This window comes from Labeo rohita, chromosome 8 (genome assembly GCF_022985175.1).
Source record: "Labeo rohita strain BAU-BD-2019 chromosome 8, IGBB_LRoh.1.0, whole genome shotgun sequence".
Classification (NCBI taxonomy): Eukaryota; Metazoa; Chordata; class Actinopteri; order Cypriniformes; family Cyprinidae; genus Labeo; species Labeo rohita.
Window position 1 is genome coordinate 5,790,680 of NC_066876.1, and position 19,722 is coordinate 5,810,401.

The 19,722-nt window shown below is 36.5% G+C and overlaps 1 long non-coding RNA gene across 1 annotated transcript; it reads left to right on the plus strand.

The window, feature by feature from the left end:
- Positions 1–17,305: 17,305 nt before the first annotated feature.
- On the plus strand, positions 17,306–19,431 carry LOC127169624 (uncharacterized). The gene is made up of 3 exons (XR_007828260.1): positions 17,306–17,877; positions 18,000–18,067; positions 18,976–19,431. It is a non-coding gene; the product is annotated as an uncharacterized LOC127169624 (long non-coding RNA).
- Positions 19,432–19,722: the final 291 nt, after the last annotated feature.

Here is a 19,722-nt window from a genome sequence, read left to right on the forward strand (position 1 = left end):
CTTCACTACCCAAGGTTATTATAGTTAACGAAAACGAACGAAAAAACTAAAACTAGAATTGAAAAAGCATTTTCGTTAACTGAAATAAAAATAACAACGAGAGTTTAAAAAAAAAACGAAAACTAACTGAAACTGTTTTGTGTGTATACAAAACGAACTTAAACGAACTAATATTATAGCAAAAACGTCCTTCGTTTTCGTCTTTGTAAATACATAAGCCTTTTGGGTTGAATTAAAATCTATTTACTTCATGCTGGCAGTTTTAAGCCAGGTGTTTGACCCGTATGGCACCACGTAGTCTGTGACGTCACGTGTCCATAGTCTGTCCGCGACGCCTCCGGCTAGCGTGGTGGCTGCAGCGAAAGTCGGAAGAAAGCGGCAGAGTCCTATTTGGGATTTCTTTGATTATGACAGTGTCAAAAATAAAAGTAAGTGCCTTGTTGTAGAAGCAGGTGATACAATATGTGGAATACTTCTCAAGGGGAAAAACCCCACGAATCTGAAAGTGGCTCACACAAAAAGGCGAACCAAGAGTACCTGGACAAGCTAGCCTCTCGCCCGCCCTCCCCCGAAAGAGAAGCGATAGCCAGGCCAGGTAACATGGGAAAGGAACGTGACACGACAGCATCCATAATGGACTGCTTCCACCGCCGACCAAATAGCTGCTGGCTAGTAAATACGCAGGAACACCACAAACGAGAAGAAGCATTAGTAAATATGTTTATTGAGACTGGAATGTCTACATTCCACAATGTCTACATAAAGGTTGTCAGGTTGTTCATGATTTCTTAGATTGAGCTCCCTGGGACTCCTGGTTGCCAAGCATGTTTGTTTTTATGTTCATGTGTGTCTTTAGTCTGTTGGTTATGTTAATTTGTACTCTGCACACTGTGTATCTAACCTCAGAAGCAGCATTGCACAAATATTGTACTTAGGGCTGTTATCTTGTGGGCTGTTGTATTTCAATTTGAGGATGGGTATTCATGTGTCCTCTGAATACATGTTTCAAAATGTATCTTAGGTTGAGTTTTTATTATACAATACTTATTCTGGTGATTTTGATTCATGCACCTGACAAATATCCTAATTTACAAAAAAAAAAAAAAAAAAAAAACTAAAACTAACACTGTAACTAATAAAAACTAAACTAAAACTAAGCAATTTCAAAATATAAAAACTAATAAAAACTAGTAAATCTGCCTCTAAAAACTAATTAAAACTAACTGAATTTGAAAACAAAAAGTCAAAAAGAAATAAAAACTAAAACTAATGAAAAATCCAAAACTATTATAACCTTGTCACTACCCTAAATAAATTGCTTTTGGGGAAAAACAGCTTATCATTTAATGAATCAACAGCCTTTCTGCTAATCTTCCAAATGTTTGCCATTAAGCCTTCATTTTACGGTTAATCTATTTTTAGAGTTAAAAAATATAATAATTGTGAAAGGTAGTATTCTGTTTATTGCACTTCTCATTCATTTCTATTGTATCCACAGATAGCCATCAATTGTTGCACAGCACTGACAGAAATTTAATGACGTAAAGGCTGTGATGTGATTGGTTATCAAGACGCATGTGATATCAGTTGACTACTTTTTCCAATGATAGAGCCATGAATCCTCTTATCTCCCAACAATAAGACTATCTTTGCTTTCAGGATACTCTATTTAAAAAAGCATGCATGAACATATGCGCTCAACACATGCCCACTAGAATTTTTCATCCTTGTTCAGTGTCTATGCTTTTTCTGTCCAGAAGTTATGAGCAATAACTCTTTTTAAACTTGGTTTGTGTGTATTTCTAAACCCCCCTTACACAAACCACACTCATGAACGTGGCCTTTTGCTGTTGAGTGATCAGTGGTTTGTTGTCCGTCTCTTTTTCAACCCTGAAACAACGCGTCAGGACAGTGTTGCCACCTTGTGGACAAACTAATTAACACCAAAAATAAATAAATAAATAAATCAAGGCGGAAACTGGGCAAACTGATCATACTGTATGCATGTACAATGTTGATGATGAAATTTACACAACATGTGGTATATGCAAGCCCTAGCATATATTTTGAGCTTTAAGGGGTAGTTCCCCAAAAAAGAAAATTACCCTATGATTTACTCACCCTCAAGCCATCCTAGGTGTATATGACCTTCTTCTTTCGGATGAATACAATCAGTGTTATACTGAAAATGTCCTGCCTCTTCCAAGCTTTATAATGGCAGTGAATGGCTGTTGATTTTTTAAAGTCCAATAAAGTGCATCTATCCATCATAAGAAGTGCTCCACACAGCTCCACAGGGTTAATAAAGGCCTTCTGAAGCAAATCAATGCATTTGTATAAGAAAAACAGCCATATTCAAAACTTTATAAACTGTAATCTCTAGCTTCCACTAACTGTCATACATGTGTTCACGAGAGAGTGACTTTCCATCGGACGTAGCATGAGCTCCGATGAGAAGTGACAGAAGCACGAAGGAGAGTACAAAACAAGAATTTGTTGGAGGATGTCGAAGGATTTCAGTATAAGCCAAACAGAGACTGGTTTTCCTTTGCTTTAAATAAAAGTTGGCAGTTCTCGCAAGCAGTCTTCGGGCAAGTTATTCTAAAAATGTAGTTAAATTACTGATTACTGCATATAAAAGTAATCAAGTTACTGTGCTGATTACTTTATTTCAAAAGTAATTAGTTACGTTACTAGTTACGTTTTTTCTTTACATTCATGAAATTTACACGGAATAGTACGTTTCGTGTGTTGCCTAGACACAACATCCCACCATAAACACTCCTGATAAATTATTTCTTACTAAAGCATCAACACTCACAAACCACTGTTTTTAAATAAAAGCAAGCATTAGCTACTGCATGCATGGTTGCAGAATGCACAGCATTTTGAGCAGTGAGTAGATTCTCTGATTGTCCATTGCGCTCCAGAAATCTATGGAAGCACGTTTCCACCACTAAATTATTTTTTTAAAAAAAGTTATTGTGACTTGTTATCTCACAAGTCTGACTTATTTCTCAGAATTGTGTGATACAAACTCACAGTTCTTACTTTTTTTCTCAGAATTGTGAAATATAAACTCGCAATTCTGAGAAATAAAGGCTTTATAGACAGATATGTTGAGAGTGACTCTTGAAGGACAAGCATCACATCCTTTTGTACCTCTGATTCAAGAATTTATCCTCCAGAATCCGGCAGTACATTTTGGGAGTTCTTGTTTAGTCTATCTCCTATCCTGAAAAGTCTGACTTGCAGAGATGGACTAAAATGAACTCCAAAACTTACTGCCAGATTTTGAAAGATAAATTCTTGAAAGAATGGTATAAGAGGATTTGATGCTGATCCTTCAAGAGTCACTTTCAACTTATCTGTCTATAAAGCCTATAGAAAACAGTCTTCATGTATTTCACAACACGTCAGCTTGTTATTCTTATTAAGCGAGGGTCATTTTTTAGGATTTTTTACTCGAGCAAAGTCTCTGAGAACCTGACACATTGCACTTCTGAAGACTCCAGATAGGTTGCAGTTTTAGAAAATGGTAGCTCTGGAGACTAAATGGTTCCTGATGGTGTCACACCTAATTCTTTACCTTAATTCTTAATTCTTTTGCGGTTAGCACGTGTCTTTTCTTCTCCACCGTTTTTTCTCACCGTGCAGACCCAACGATCATTTCGCTGTCCAATGGTCATGCCTTAACTTTGCAAATTCTTGTATTGCATTAGTCTTGCATTCTTCTCATGGGCATTTAATTTTTTTTTTTTTTTTTACTTTTCAGTCTGAGTTAAATCTCTTTTTTGCCTCATTTTATCTGTAAAATAAAAGAAAACGTGCCTAATAATGCAAACCTGAACATAAGGAGTTTTTCACTTCCAGCCTTCATGGACAATTATATATCACTTACAAATGATTAAATACAAAATGAATAGTTGTTATTAAGATTGTTGTGGTTTGGAATCGGTAAAATGTGCTTGGTAAAAAAATATGCCCAGAATATCAGCGTGTTTAATAATTATGTGTAAACTCGCAATTCTGTGAACATATCAGTCTCTTTTTTTTTTTTTTTCTCCTCAGAACTGGACTTTATAACTCGGAATTGCGAGTTTATAGCTCACAATTCTGAGAAAAAATGTCAGAACTGCGAGATACAAAGTCACAATTGTGAGAAAAAAAAAGCAATTCCAAGTACATTTCTAAAGCAAATTTGACTTTATTTCTCGCAATTGTGAGTTTATACCCCACAAATGTGACTTTATAACTCGCAATTGTGCGATCTCACAGTTCTGAGAAAAAAAGTCAGAAATGCAACATGTAATTTGCAAAAAAATTACATTTTGTAAGTTGTTTTTGTTGCTTTTGTGCAACAGATGAATAGCAATTTATTCGTTTTTAGATATTTTATGTTTACACTGTAAAATATGACCGTGAATTTAATGGTTAAAAACTGTAAAAATGCTACAGTAAAAACCTTTTAAATTGTTAACTGTTAAAGACTTTTTTAAAATTTACAGTAAATAACTGTAAACTGACACTCCAAAATTTGAAATTTGAATCACTTTCAGAATGATTTTTTTCCTGTCTGATGAACAATAAATACACTGGCAGCCAATCAAAGTCCATCTTCTTTAAAAAAAAAAAAAGATTCAAAGCGGCATTTGATCTTTATTTGTTGAAATAACCATTTCTTCTTGTTTTTCTTCTTAGCAGTTTTGTGCATTATTTGAGTTTCATGTGTGTTACCATGATGGTGGTTAGTGTTTGTGTAAATGTTACTGTGCACATTCTATATATGTTAGTTTTTAAAAGCTGTTTGTGAGGAACTTTTTAGTAACTCCATTACTAAAAAAATAATCAAATGACAGTAACATATTACTAAGTAATGCGTTACTGCTTAACACTCGCAAGGCTAGCATATTTTCACAGGAGCTTAGTCTATATTCTACATCAGGGGTGCCCAACCCTGTTCCTGGAGATCTACCTTCCTGCAGAGTTTAGTTCCAGCTCTGATCAAACACTGTAATTATCAAGTGCTCCTTCAGATCCTAATTAGTTGGTTCAGTTGTGTTTGATCAGGGTTGGAGCTGAACTCTGCAGGAAGGTAGTCTCCAGGAACAGGGTTGAGCATTCCTGTTCTACATCATTTTTGTCAGTCCTAAATTTTTAAAACTAAAATGAGTACTAAAATACATAGAAATAAAAACTAAATAATATAAATCCTGTCCTAATGAAATCAATAGATTTGCAGTGCTGTTTGGCACAGTGAACTGTAATCTCTACTAGATAAATGAAGGTAAATTGTTCATTGAATTACACCATTATGAGACTACTTTGCCAAAAAACTTCACTTCCCATCAAATTCCGTCACTGGAGGCCTTCCAGCGAAAACAATTGTGGTTTATAAGCGTTCCAGCTCTATGACAGCTCAATTAATGATACGTTTTATTCAAAGGGCCTTGGCACATTTTGTAATGACAATTTCATTGTGGAGTGCTGCATTAATTGAGACTTGACAATTTAGTACAAAAAAATTCAATTGGCAAGAAAGCGTCTGCCAAGAAAACATAATTTGCTTTTGCTCTCAGGGTAAATAATCGTCCCTAAAATTATTTTGGCACCTTTACAGAGTCACTAAGAGTTACAACTTTGTCATTAGTGTCTCACAGCAGTGGGGATGTGAAAAGCTCCAAACGCTTGCCAGCCATCATACAGTATCAGGGCCGTAGATCAGAAAGTGTGGGCGGCTCTCATATTCCCAGCCGGACGTGTGCCTTAATGTTGCAGAAAAGTGTTAGTCATAATCACCAACTCCAGGAAAGCATCAGTTTGATAAAGTGTTGCGTTTGTGATGCCTCACTCGGACAGACTCCTGCTGATCTTTCATACGGGATACACTCAACAATCCGCAGATGCTCTTTGTAATACTACAAGCAATCTGGACGGTGCCCAAAATAGAGATTGACTCTTCTTTTTGATTCCGACCGTGTTCGAACGACGTCAGCATCACACAATTAGCGAAAAACATAATGTGCATGGTTATCAGCAAATTGTTGACTGTACTTTACTGACTGTACCGCTGGCTGAGCTAAAAATATCCCAGTATTGTTCTGTTTTAGCATCCTAAGCAGTGATGCATGTCCACATGTGCAAGTACTCCAGCACAGAGAATGATGTGTGCATGCCATCGCTTTGTGTAGCCATCGTCTGTGTGCCAATAGATTTTGTGGGATGTCGTAAAAAGGGAACAAATGGTCCATCTGTGTTTTTCCACTGATCATAGAACTTTTCTTAGTACGTAAGTCTGAGAGCTCCTCTGCTGTAAATGGACGTATTAGTGTTGGTTTGCTGCAACCCAATATTCAAGGCTAAAAATTAGCTTTATTATATGTCTACCTGAATATGACAAATGCCAAAGTAGACTTCTGTTTGTCACTACAGGGTCAATGAGTACAGTCCCTATGATAGAAAAAAAAAAATCTTTTAAAAGAAAAAATAAATATACATCCATGCCAAGTTCTTAGAAATGTGCTATACTGTATTCATGTTGGTTTCATATGGTTTTGAAAGTCTTTTATGCTATTTTCAAGAAAAGTGGTCTAATATTTAGGTCTAATATTAAGAATGTGTGGTCTAACTGCCAAGTAAAAAGTAATTACATATTTGCCTTATACCTTGAATTTGAATACATGTGAACGTACACGTCTTTTATTATTCCCTCAAAAGTTTTTAAATATATTTTTCAAGAATTTATTTTTTTAAGATTTCATTCATTCATTCATTCATTCATTCATTCATTCATTCATTCATTCATTCAAATATCAGGGATTCTGTTTATTAAAACCAAGTATAAATCTCATCAAGTTAGTGTTTTTAAGCATTTACATTTATCATCCAAAATAATAGCCCAAGACAGTAACAATTTTATCAATATATTTTATTTGTGAACTTATGTTCAGCTATTCTTTTTAATAGTTAACTTTAACTATTTCTGATTTTTTCAGATCATCAGTAATCAAAGGTCAGTAAATATTGGTCCCTGACACTGAGATTTACTTTACATTTCACCAAGCTGATTACTCACTGAAAACTCCCACAGATCATGTTTTCATGCCATTTTAAGTGAAGTCAAGTCACTTTTATTTATATACTGCTTTTAACAATACAGATTAAGTCAACGCAGCTTTACAGCATTAAACAGGAAAATAGTGTGCTGATAATGCAAAAGGACAATAGTAAACACTCAGTTTTCAATTAAAGTCAATTCATTGTTGATTCACTGATCTCATCGTTCAGCTCAGTTCAGTTCAAATAGTATCTGTACAATCAAGTCAACAATATTGCCAGAAATTAAGTGTCCACAAATAAACAAGCCAGAGGTGACAGTGGCAAGAAACAAAAACTCCACTGGTGACAGAAATGGAGAAAAAACCTTGGGAGAAACTAGGCATAGTTTAGGGAGGCCAGTTCTCCCCTGGCCAGACAAAACCAGCAGTTTAATTCCAGGCTACAACAAAGTCAGATTGTGCAGTTTAAGTCTTATTTTGACATAACAAAATGGTTATATGTGACCCTGGACCACAAAACCAGTCTTAAGTTGCTGGGGTATATTTGTAGCAATAGCCAAAAATACATTGTATGGGTCAAAATGATTGATTTTTGTTTTATGCCAAAAATCATTAGGATATTAAGTAAAGATCATGTTCCATGAAGATATATTGTAAAATTCCTACTGTAAATATATCAAAACTTAATTTTTGTTTAGTAATATGCATTATTAAGAACTTTCTTTGGACAACTTTAAAGGTGATTTTCTCAAAGTTTTCTCTAGATTTTCAAATAGTTGTATCGCACACAAATCTGTTCTAGCAAACCGTACATCAATGGAAAGCTTATTTATTCAGCTTTCAGATGATGTATAAATCTCAGTTTGGAAAAATTTACCCTTATGACTGGTTTTGTGGTCCAGGGTCACATATCTTAATGTGTGAGTTGTTAACTTTTTAAAATTAGTCTTCCCATTAATGCAATTATATTGTTCATTCAGACTGATTCATGTACTTGGAATGCGCACGAACACAAGAGGTGTGATTTATCGCATGAACCAATCACAACCAAATGTAGCCAATCATATCCAATCATATTGTGATGCAGGCATTGCCTCCTCTCACGTGACTTTCATTCTCAATTACCCATCACCAAATTCACGGCACACTTTAGTTGGTCTGTTAAAACTCAATGGGCTCAGGGGAGGCAAGAAACTCTGTATTCCCACTGTAGCTTTACCTACTGGTGTCGCTGTTGAGTACTATGAGGAAACGCACCGTATATATAACATAGACATATACATATACATATACATATATAAATATCATAATGTCTATATTTATACATGTCAAGTTTTGGGGAGTCAAACTACATGCAATTTTTCAACCTTGCTATACATTTTTATTATTTAGTTTGATAGTCAGAATAAATATTTGAACACTGCTTCACTGCTTAATAACATTGCTTGAGCAATGCTGGGTTCAGTGGGTTCACTGAGGTATGGAGGGGAGGGGATGGACAACATGAGAAAAATTTAATTCTGTGAGAATAAGTCCACACCACAGCTATAATGATAACAGCACAGATGAACGATATGTTGGAATCACTTTCAGAATGATTTTTTTTCCTATCTGATGAACAATAAATACACTGGCAGCCAATCAGAATCCATCTTCTTTAAAAAAAAGCTTCAAAGCGGCATTGTGCATTTATAATAAACAATGTTATAGCCTGTTGGTGTGGATGGTAATATAGTTAGCAGTACGTCATGTGTTTGCATTGCTTTAACTCATCAAGAAACTGTTTTGTTTGTTATACGACTCAAATTAAGTTGAAATAGGTGAAATTTGTTTTTACAGTGTATGTTGTACAACAGATACTGTACAGTAGACTTGTTTTTAGTGAACATATCTTGAAGCAAACTTTTTTTCATATTTCACTGACAGATTCTTTTTCGTGATTTAAACAAACTTCTGGAGGGAAAAATCTGGTAAATTTCTATCTAAAACAACAAAAACAGTACATTTTAAAAGTATTTTAAAAGTTACCTATCTGCAGTCTATTCTGTTCACCTCATTCACCTCTAATCTAAAGAATCTTGAATGAATAAGTGCACTTAGATTCACAAAGAAACTCAATAGGATTATTCAAAACACTGTCAAATTCATCAAGTATATTCAAACAAAAAAATGTAGTAGCACCTGACCTTAAGAACAGGCTTATCAGTTGTTGTGTTTCTTAACACATCTGATGTCCTTTTCTGTATTATTACAGACAACATTCCTAGTAGCCTTTCTGGCAGTTCACAGAAACATTTTCAAACTCTAACCTTCACATTATGCTACCTGATACTCATTTCCTTTCGTATTGTTCAAAATAAAGTGCTTCTTTATCAATGACTTGCATTCAGCTCATTGAGTTTAGCAGAGAAATGTAGTGTAGAAGGATATCTGTTCAAAGGCCACATAGGGACAAAAGGCCAATTCACATCTTAGCAGAGGAAAGAGCATTTTTAATGTGTCTAAAAGAAATCTCTTCAGTGTCACAGGCAGCGTTAGGGAAAGTTACTTTTTAAAAGTAATGCATTAAAATATTGTAATGATCCTAGTTACTTTGCACTAGTCAAGCTACTAGAATTTAAAGGGGGGAATCACCTTCTTTGCAAATACCAGAACTGATCTGATGTGAAAGAGCTATATCACTAATATCACCAAATAAATTCATGCACAGACAACAGTGGTGTTTCTTTCCGCATGTTTTCAAACAATTAACACATTTGTCAGACACAACGCCCCAAATACTGCAAGTCACATACAAATATATACATACATACAATCCAACAAATTTACTGTGTGCATGAGTACATGTGTGTGAAGAATTGAAATGGCCCGCAGAGTCCACAACAGGTTGAGATCATAAACAGCTCCTAAAATAAAAGTAACCAGTCCTATCTGTAGATGAGCAGATTTATGCAGGCTGACGATGATGTCCCAAACTTGGATGTCCTGTCCGCACCAAGGACCCACTCCAATATACACCAAAGAAGTTGCTTCAGCAATATAATTGTCCATAAGCACAAAGAGGTAGTCACAGTACGTGAGCAAGAACCACATTGTAAACAACAAGCGAAAACACCAAATAAATTAATTAAACTAAGCAAACTCCATGGTTCACCATGGAGTAATGGGTACCATCATCATTAAACGTCTCAGGTTACGTATGTAACCCTGGTTCCCTGAGAAGAGAACAAGATACTGCATCCTCTAGGGGTCACTATGGGAAACGCCATCTCCGTGACCCGTGTCTGAGGCCTACATACAAAAATGACAGCAATGTTGGTCAGTGACAGCCTGTGATGTCACTTCCAGCACAACTCGTCGCTGCCAGTGTGTCACTACCGATGCGACCACAGTATAAAAGGACACCAGTAGAACACAACATTCGCTTGTTCGTTGAGACGTTCCCTTTCGAGGAACTCAAACTGCGTCCTCTATGGGTCGCTATGGGGAACGGTTATACCCATGCTGCCAGGGAAGTGCATGCCATCATAGAGGTGAGCACTAAGTACCAACTCCCTCAAACTTAAGGGAGTTGCCCCTGAGATGTAGTGACGACTGTCAGTGACATTATCCCCTTTGGCCAAAAGCCTGAGCTGCACACCCAAAGACTTACCTGAAAAGGGTCAGAAATGCTGGACCCTGGGTAGAGCTTGAAGCTTGAAATCACAAGATATTCCTTTAAGGGGATATAGCCAAGTGCCTAGGGTTTCATCTAGGTTTGGCCTGTTACCCAGGGGGCTACCGCAGGCTCTGCATAGGTTCCCTCAGGAACCGTCCTAGAGAACATAGGTAGCAACACCCTGCTCAAGGATGCATGAGTGGGACCCAAGGTGACCAGGGATACCAGAAATACAGCAGAAGAGGCTAGACACATAATAACAGGGTCATACTCACCCACCGTGGTTCCCGCTCATGACTCCAGTTAGGCCAGCTAGACCTTCTTGTGAAGCTTCCCAGACCACCATAGTGGGCCATCTGCTTACAACCCTAGCAGGGGAGATAGCACCATCTAGGCAGGGGCACAGTGAGGCCGCTGCTTAAAAACCCTAAGAAGGGGAGCAATCACAGAGTTAGCAAAAAGGTATCTTCAGGTAGTCACTGTGCCTAGAAAGGCTACTAGAAGGGGACCAGCTGAGATTAACCTGAAAGAGTGGGCTGTCTACTTACAACCCTAGCAGGGGAGACAGCGCTGTCTGGGTAAGAGCTCAAAGAGACTGCCACATAAAAACCCAAGGAAGGGGAGCCATCACCGAGCTAGCACATGGCTATCCTCAAATAGCTGGCTCTAGGAAAGGGGACCATGCAACTGCCGAGACCATCCAGCAGTGGGCTGTTTAACTATAAACCTGATAAGGGAAGACAGCACCATCTCGGCAGGCTCCAGGAAGCTGCTATGCTATTAAGAACACCAAACAAGGGTCTTAGCTAGGACGCGATCACCACGCACATCCCGCCAGCAACGCCGGCCCCACGACCAACCACAAACCCCCACCACGCGCAGCCAGATGGATTGGCACCCACCACACAGAGCCCCAGCCCACCGACAAGCCGCGCAACACCGTGCCCACCACCACAGATGCATCGCCCCCCATAATGAACGCTATCCTCAGACAGCTATGCTTCCAGGAAGGGGCAAGTTAACACACAGCTAGCCCCAGATAGCTGCACTTAAGTAAGTCTGTCCTACTATAACCACCCCCAGATGGCTATACTAAGGAGGTCCCCTTTTTATTTTCTGTCCATAAACCCGAGTATTCGCAGATAATACCACAACCGCAACGCGCAGCATATATTCAGCTCACTCATGCAAATTTGAGTATACAGTGAAGACTCACCTCCCTTCTTTGTGAATTCATCGCAATGAGCACATCAAGCTCCCTCGAGAGCTGGACGTGCTGCTCTTCACCACACACACACAACCCGCAAGCTTGTGAAAGCGGGTATGAGAGGGTCCCTGTCTCTAGCAAGAAACAAGCAATGAATGCGATGATCGCATTCAACTCCCTTGAGAGCTGATTTTCACTTATTCCTCACCATACATACACAGCCCATGAGCCGTATGAAAGCTGCGGGTATCAGAGCATGCTTGCCTCTCACAAGAGACAAGCAAAGAGTGCAATAAACACAAAGTGCTTACTCTTTACCACACATCATCACACGCGAGCTGTTCTTAAAACTTCTGGTGAGAGAACTTGCACTCAACGAGTCGCGCTGGAAGTGACGTCATAGGCTGTCGCCGGCCAATATTGTTGACGTTTTTGTATGCAGGCTTCAGACATGGGTCACATAGATGGCGTTCCTCATAGCGACCCCTACAGGACGCAGTTTGAGTTCCTCGAAAGGGAACTTACGTTTCTCAGGAAACAAAGGTTTCTCAAACAGGATTTAGACGTAGGCCATAGGCAACCAAGAGGCAGCTTCAAATAGAACCTAACATCAAGTAAACTAGCTAAACTAAAACTCCATATAAACTCACAAAAGTAATGGATATGTTGAATGAACATTAAATAAACATGAAACTTAAGTTTGAGCAGGAAACAAAAGGTTTCTCAAACAAGAGCAGGCCAAAGGCAACCATGAGGCAGCTTCAAACAGAACCTAGCACAAATTCTACTACTTCCTGTTTTATCTAGTACAGGGTGAGCTACATGTGTCCCTCTAGTGGCTAGTATGAACATATCAACCAGAAGTGTATTGACAAAACCCGGTGACTGTTACAATATTGAGTTAATCCCTAAAAAAGCTAATTGCATTACTTAGTTACTTTTTTAAGGAAAGTAATGTGTTACGTTACTTTTGCATTTTCCTCACCTGGGCTGGGCTTGCTTTAAAAAAAAAAAAAAAGTTACATTTCTGGCATATGTAATAGCCCTTTCACATGAAAACTGAAATGAATAAGCCTCAGGCTAAAAGAAATGTAAATTCAGTTATCAACATATTTAATTATTGCAGGTTTGTGTCATATTCTGAGTTTGCTTTTCACTGTTTTCATTCATTTTTTAGGAAACCTGAATCTGTTTTTGAGCAAGTAAGATGAGTAAATGCGTGTGACATTCAAAACTACAGTAAGCATCACGTTTACACAGCGCAGAGGCATTACTCTGCACTTACTCCCGATTTCTCTCAGCACGGAGACAGGAGAGCAGTTAGTCAATAAATGGGAAAACAAAAAACTAGCATTGCTTATTTAAAAAAAGTAACTCAGATATTGTACTGTAAATTAAAAAGTTATGCATTACTAGTTACTTGAAAAAAGTAATCTGATTACGTAACTCGAGTCACTCACATGGTCCTGAAATGACTCTAATATACTGATTTGCTGCTCAAGAAACATTAACCTTTAAGCACTGCTTACAGGACATTTCATGTATAAAATGCTACAAACAACGTAATAAAATATTACTGTACCACATTCATCAGATTTGGAGAAAAACTGAATGCATTTTTATTGCCACTGGACATTTCACTTTGAAAGTGTTGAGAAATGTGCGAGAAGCAACTTAACAGTTTGCATAAATGTTGCAACAAACATGTTTGTTTGTTTGTTTGTTAGTTACACCACATGACTTTGTTGGTCACACTAATTCACTGATCTGATGGACAAAAGTGTACTTGTTTTTGCCACATTGTGGGGACCAAATGTCCCCACAAGGATAGTAAAACCTGAAATTTTTGACATTGTGGGGACCGGTCTGCAGTTCCCACAATGTTAAAAAATTATTAAAAATAGTAAATGATGTTTATCTGAAAGTGTAATGATGCAAACATGTTTTCTGTAAGGGGTAGGTTTAGGGTTACGGTTGGGTTAGGGGATAGACAATATCGTTTGGTCAGTATAAAAACTATAGAAGTCTATGGAAAGTCCCCACAATTCACAAAAGCAAACGTGTGTGTGTGTGTGTGTTATAATATTATAAACATTATACACATTTTTGTATTATTTTTCAAATTAAATAATACAAAAACATGCTACATCGCTATAAAGTTTACTTTCTGTACATTTTTTTTTTTTGTTAGAATGCATTTTAAAAAACATTAAAAACATACTCATTACAAAGAAAGAATATAGTAGTCATTGTATATGGACCTTTATTCATGTTTTTTTTTTTTTTTTTGGAAAACATGCGCAACAGGCCACTGATCTATAAATCAAGCAGATGCTTATGAAAGCATAACCATGGACTGACACAGCTCATCCCTGTGATGACTGTTCACTTCCAGAGGGAAAGATGTGGAGGCCTTCAAGAGCTATTTATTATTGTCCACATCACTGACAGCAATGCCTTTTACAACTTCCAATTATAGAGAAAGGGCCCACAGTGAGAGAGAGATAGAGAGAGAGAGAGAGAGAGAGAGAGAGAGAGAGAGGTTGGCATGCTTTTTCCACCAATCCATCAAAGCTCCATCTATATCTGGTGGAAAACAAAACACACGGGCAGGTTCCCTCTGCTTTGTTTAGTCCGGATATTAGATGATATGATTTTGAAAAGCAAAATGGAGATAAGAGGAAAACATGTGAAACGAGTACACAGCAGAGGAGATGAAGGATTTGGTGAAACTTGAACGTTATTGAAATGTTATTTTTGCCACATGTCTCTCATTTTAGAATCATAAACGAGACCTGGCAGAGTGCGCAAAAGATATCTCTCGAAAGCATTCATGAAGCAAACAAATCAATTTTGTTTTGGGGGAATATGTCACATAAGAATTAATCATTTACTCATCCGCGTTTTGCTCCAAACCCAGATGACTTATTTCTTTCTTGGAACAGAAAAGGAGATGTTAGGAAGTGTGTCCAAGCTGTATTTTTTTGTTTTTTTTTCCCAAAGTGGATTGTGACCAAGAACAGCTGCAGTCACCATTCACTACGGAAAAGAGCAGCGCGAACATTCTTCACAATTTCTTCTTTCATGTTCCACAGAAGAAAGTTTAGGAACAACATGAGAGTGAGTAAACGATGACAGACTTCTCATTTTTAGGTGTAAATTGGTAACAAATTGCTTGGATCTGTGCAAACATAACTGTTTTCCATGAAATACCATTTTTAGGATTCATAAGATTTCACAGATTTATAGTGATTACCATTTCTTGGAAGCTTAACTTGACAAATGTTGTGAAAACCCCACATGAAAGTGCAGCTTTCAGGGAAAAGTCATAGTCCCACTGCCCCTTCTCGTGTGAATTGCGATCTCAGAGATACCAGCTCTGACAAACGCTTTTCATTATCCGGTTAACAATTTCACATGTTTTATTTTGTTTCAGTATGATACTCTGCACACTACACATTACACCCTCAAGCACTGTGAGTAACAAGTTAAAAACGTAATAAATTAAACAATACATTAGACAATGTTTACTCTCATAACAGTCACATTTGGGAAGTGGATTTACATGACAGACTATAAACTGAGTTTACTTACTCACTTACATTTTTGTAAATTTTAAAGCTGTAATCAAAGATTATTAGAGTATGTTTTATAAGCAATGCTATTTGCTTTTTGTCTTTCTTTTATTTTACAAATTATTTTTGTCTTTCCACTTCAGATTTCTGAGTGAAAATGTATTTCTACACCTTTTTTTAAGTGCAGATTTCATCAAAATAATAGATTGCAATAAACAAACAAAAGAAAAGTTAAAAAATATCAGACAGTGTTGTTTAACTAAACTGTAAACTAAAGCGAAATATACAGTTATGAGTACAAATATCTAGATTACTAGCAATATGCCTCCCAGAGATTTGAGGCCAATAATCCTGAAAGTACATTCAAGCACATAGCAGGATACAATATTCTGTGCAGTGTGTTTTTATCATTAGCTAAAACAAAACATGTTAAATGTTATTTTTGCTTAAAAGTACTAAAAGTACTAAAAAAAAAACTGAAACAAACAAAAAAGTAAATATAAAAAAACAGCACTATATAACTAAATTTACAATGTAAACTTTAAGTATAAAAAACAAATTCAAAATATTAATAAATGCATTAATTGTACCTAAATAATTGTGATGCAAAGCTAAATTTTCATCAGCTGTTACACCAGTCTTAAGTGTTACATAATCCTTCAGAAATCATTCTAATATACTGACTTGTACAATATACACTACTGTTCAAAATTTGGGGTCAGTATTTTTTTTTTTTTTTTAAGAAATTAATACTTTTATTCACCAAGGATGTGTTAAATGAATTAAAAGTGATAGCACATATTTTAAATTGTTAGAAAAGGTTTATATTTTGAATAAATGCTGTTCTTTTTAACTTAGTTATTCATCAAGGAATCCTGAAAAAAAGAATCACAGGTTCCAAAAAAAAACAAACAAACAAACAAAAAAACATTTGGCAGCACAATTGTTTCCAACATTAATAATTTCAATAATAAATCAGCATATTCAAATGATTTCTGAAGGATCATCTGACACTTAGGACTGGAGTAACAGCTGATGAATATTCAGCTTTGCATCACAGGAATAAATTATATTTTAAATTATATTAAAATAATAATAATAAAAAAACAACAACATTATTTTATATTGCAATAACATTTTGCAGTATTATTGTTTTTTTTTTTTTTTGGGGTTGTATTTTTGATCAATTAAATGCTTGATGAGCATAAGAGACTAGATCCCAAACTTTTGAGCAGTGTACATTTTGGCAAAAGTAGATCTAGAAATATATGAAATGCATACAGAAAAGCACATGCTGCAGAAACAGTTGGAGTAATATGCTATTTAAAACCGATTATTTCACTGTAATTACTTGATTGACTGGCTCTTGAGACTGTAAATGATGCAGAGTCCATTACAGCAGTCTGTAAGGGTTTGTGAGGGTGTGGAAGGAACACGGGCCGGGGGGGATGTAAGGTAATGGAAACTGTCCGTAGACAAGCTTTACTTCCACATGTGACTGGAAAAGTTGGCCACATCCATCAAAGCAAGGAAAGCTCCATCAGAGATGTTTTTCATACATCTAGATGTATGATGGTCATCAACTAGTGTCAGCAAATGCAGCGAATCCTTTCCACCAAGGCTTCCACAAGAGAACACATATATTTCCATTACAACTACGCAACAGGGTTAGGGTTAAGGACGTAGGAATAAAATGTACTTGGATGCTGTTTTATTCTAGATAAATGAATCTACAATTCAGTCTACTGTAGATCTGTGTCCATTTATCACAATGATCTTTGTATTTGGTGATATTTATTCACTGTAAGCCCGGATTTTGTATCTAATTAAACCATTTAATTACAATTGAACACAATATTTAAGTTTTACTGCATTGCTTATAAAATATAAGTAGATTCTACTAATTTGTAGACATATTTGAACCTGTGAATAAACTTAAGTTAAATTAACTCGTATTATGAAATTTATCTCCTGACCACGCCTCCTCCACCGGTGCTGCGAGTAACAGCGCCATTTTGTCACTGTGATTGTGTATGAATTTAAGCTGTGGATGAATGTGGAAATTTAGATTTAGATAGTTCTATTGGCATTGTTTTCCGCCATTTATCTTTTATCACGTCCCTCGAGAAACTCTTTGTGATCGGCAAAAGTTGTTGTTCGTCTAAACGACGGGACATTTCTCATCCGTTGATAGCTAGTGTTCTCACTCGCCTGCGCTTGAACCCCTGACTGGCGAGTTCGACTAACATTTTTTGCCTTTTTCTTTCAATGATTTCTTTTTCACTCGAGGAGCTGTTGTTTGTGAGGAGTGTAAATTTAGTTTTACTCATACAGTAGCCGCGATTCCAGCCGAGGAGCGACAAAGGTGGAGCTAATATGGTGAGTGCAGTACGTTAATGTACCACGTTTAATTTAGACATGGCTATTGTTTGAAAGCGTAAGTTTTCGTTAATTAGCGGTATAAATACAAAGGCGGATGAATATACTTCTGTTCTATCTAGGTTCAGAGTCCTCTTAACGACTATCTTGTTTTGGAAGAAAGAAGAAATGGAAGAGATGCTTTGAAAGTGTAAGTATGATCCTAATAACTGATAAGAGAGCACTGCTATTTACACATTTTCCTCCTGGTTTCACAGACAAGGCTTAAGGCCAGTCTCAGAATAAAATAACATGTTTAATAACATGACAAGGAGTCTTTACTGAAAATACCTTGTAATGACATATTTTAAAATATGTCAGTGCCATTTTTCTTTTCTCAAGATGCACACCAGTAATGTTTTTAAGGTGTTTTTATAAAAGCTATTTAAGTATCTTAATTTAACTAAGGCCTAGTCCTGGCTTAAGCTAAGCCCTGTCTGTGAAACCCTGTCTCTTTGTTCAAACATGGAAATTATTCAAGAACAAAACAATTTCCTTGTTCACATTTATGCCACCTTCACACCAAAGTTCAAGATCAACTGTATGTCGTGGGTTAACTGAGACCTGTTCTGAGGATGATCACTTTGACTAGCACAGTGTGTGTCAGAAGATTATTCATAATGATGATGGTGTGAGTCTGTCCTGCACTCATTCCTGTTGTTTACAAGCTTTCCTGAATAACACCGATCTTCCTGACCATATGCCAGTAGTGTTTGTATGTGGATTTTACTTTAAATATACTGTAGATGTACAATTAAACGTAAACCCTAAAGTCTAATTACCATCTGTAAACTGGAAATTTTCTGAGAGCTGTACCACCTAACCACTGTATCTGACTGCTCCAGATTAATTTAGACATTGATAGTGTTGCCATAGAAAAGCGCAATTCCCAGTCCATTGACATGAACAGCTCACAAGCTGAACATCACAATGTTGTCCTCTCAGAATTAAAGTAATTATGACATGGTGTGAAGGCAGCATATGACTTTGAGTATTTAACAACAGCATTGTCTAACTGACTTGATAATGTATTTGTCGTTCTGTTTCTTCCTCTGTTAGGAGGCAGCTGACAAGACAGACTTCAGTAAGAATCCTCAGCGTTGATCAAGAAAGTTCACAGCTCACCTCATCTAGAGTGGGAATCATCTTGGAAGAAAGCTTGGTAATGGATGAACTGACCAATCTCAGGCCTTCTATGTCCATTGTTTTCAGACTGATTTCCCTGCCTACACCTGGACTATCCTAAGTGTATGAAAAGCATTTTATATTTTTTGTCGGGAAAAGGTGAGCTGACACCTAAAATTCAGTATTGCCAATAGTGTGAACTCAGAGTGTGGAAAAAACATATCGTTTTGATGCTGTTTGTTGCGATTGAGGAAAACTTGTTTGTGTGCTTAACGATAAGTTAATTTGTTGAACTAGTATCTTTTTGAACTTTTTTTTTTCTCCCATGTTTTATGGGGAAATGTTTTCAGGATATGAAAAAATGGTTTTGTTGTGTTTTCAATTGAATATTTGTAATTGAATTGATTTAAAATAAAAGGGAAAATTGCATTAATGTTCCTTTATTTGTTTGCTTTTTTCTTAATTTTCTAGGTTAACAAATTGGAAAAATAAAACATTTGATATAGATTTAACTTGGAAATTAGTATATTTGACTTAAATATAATAGTTATAATAATTGCAAATGAAATGATGTTACAAAACATTTTAAGTTAAATGAAATGACCTTTGTAATTCATATTACAAAACATTTTAAGTTAAATAAACTTTACATTACTTAAATTTTTTAGGGCAACCAGTTTC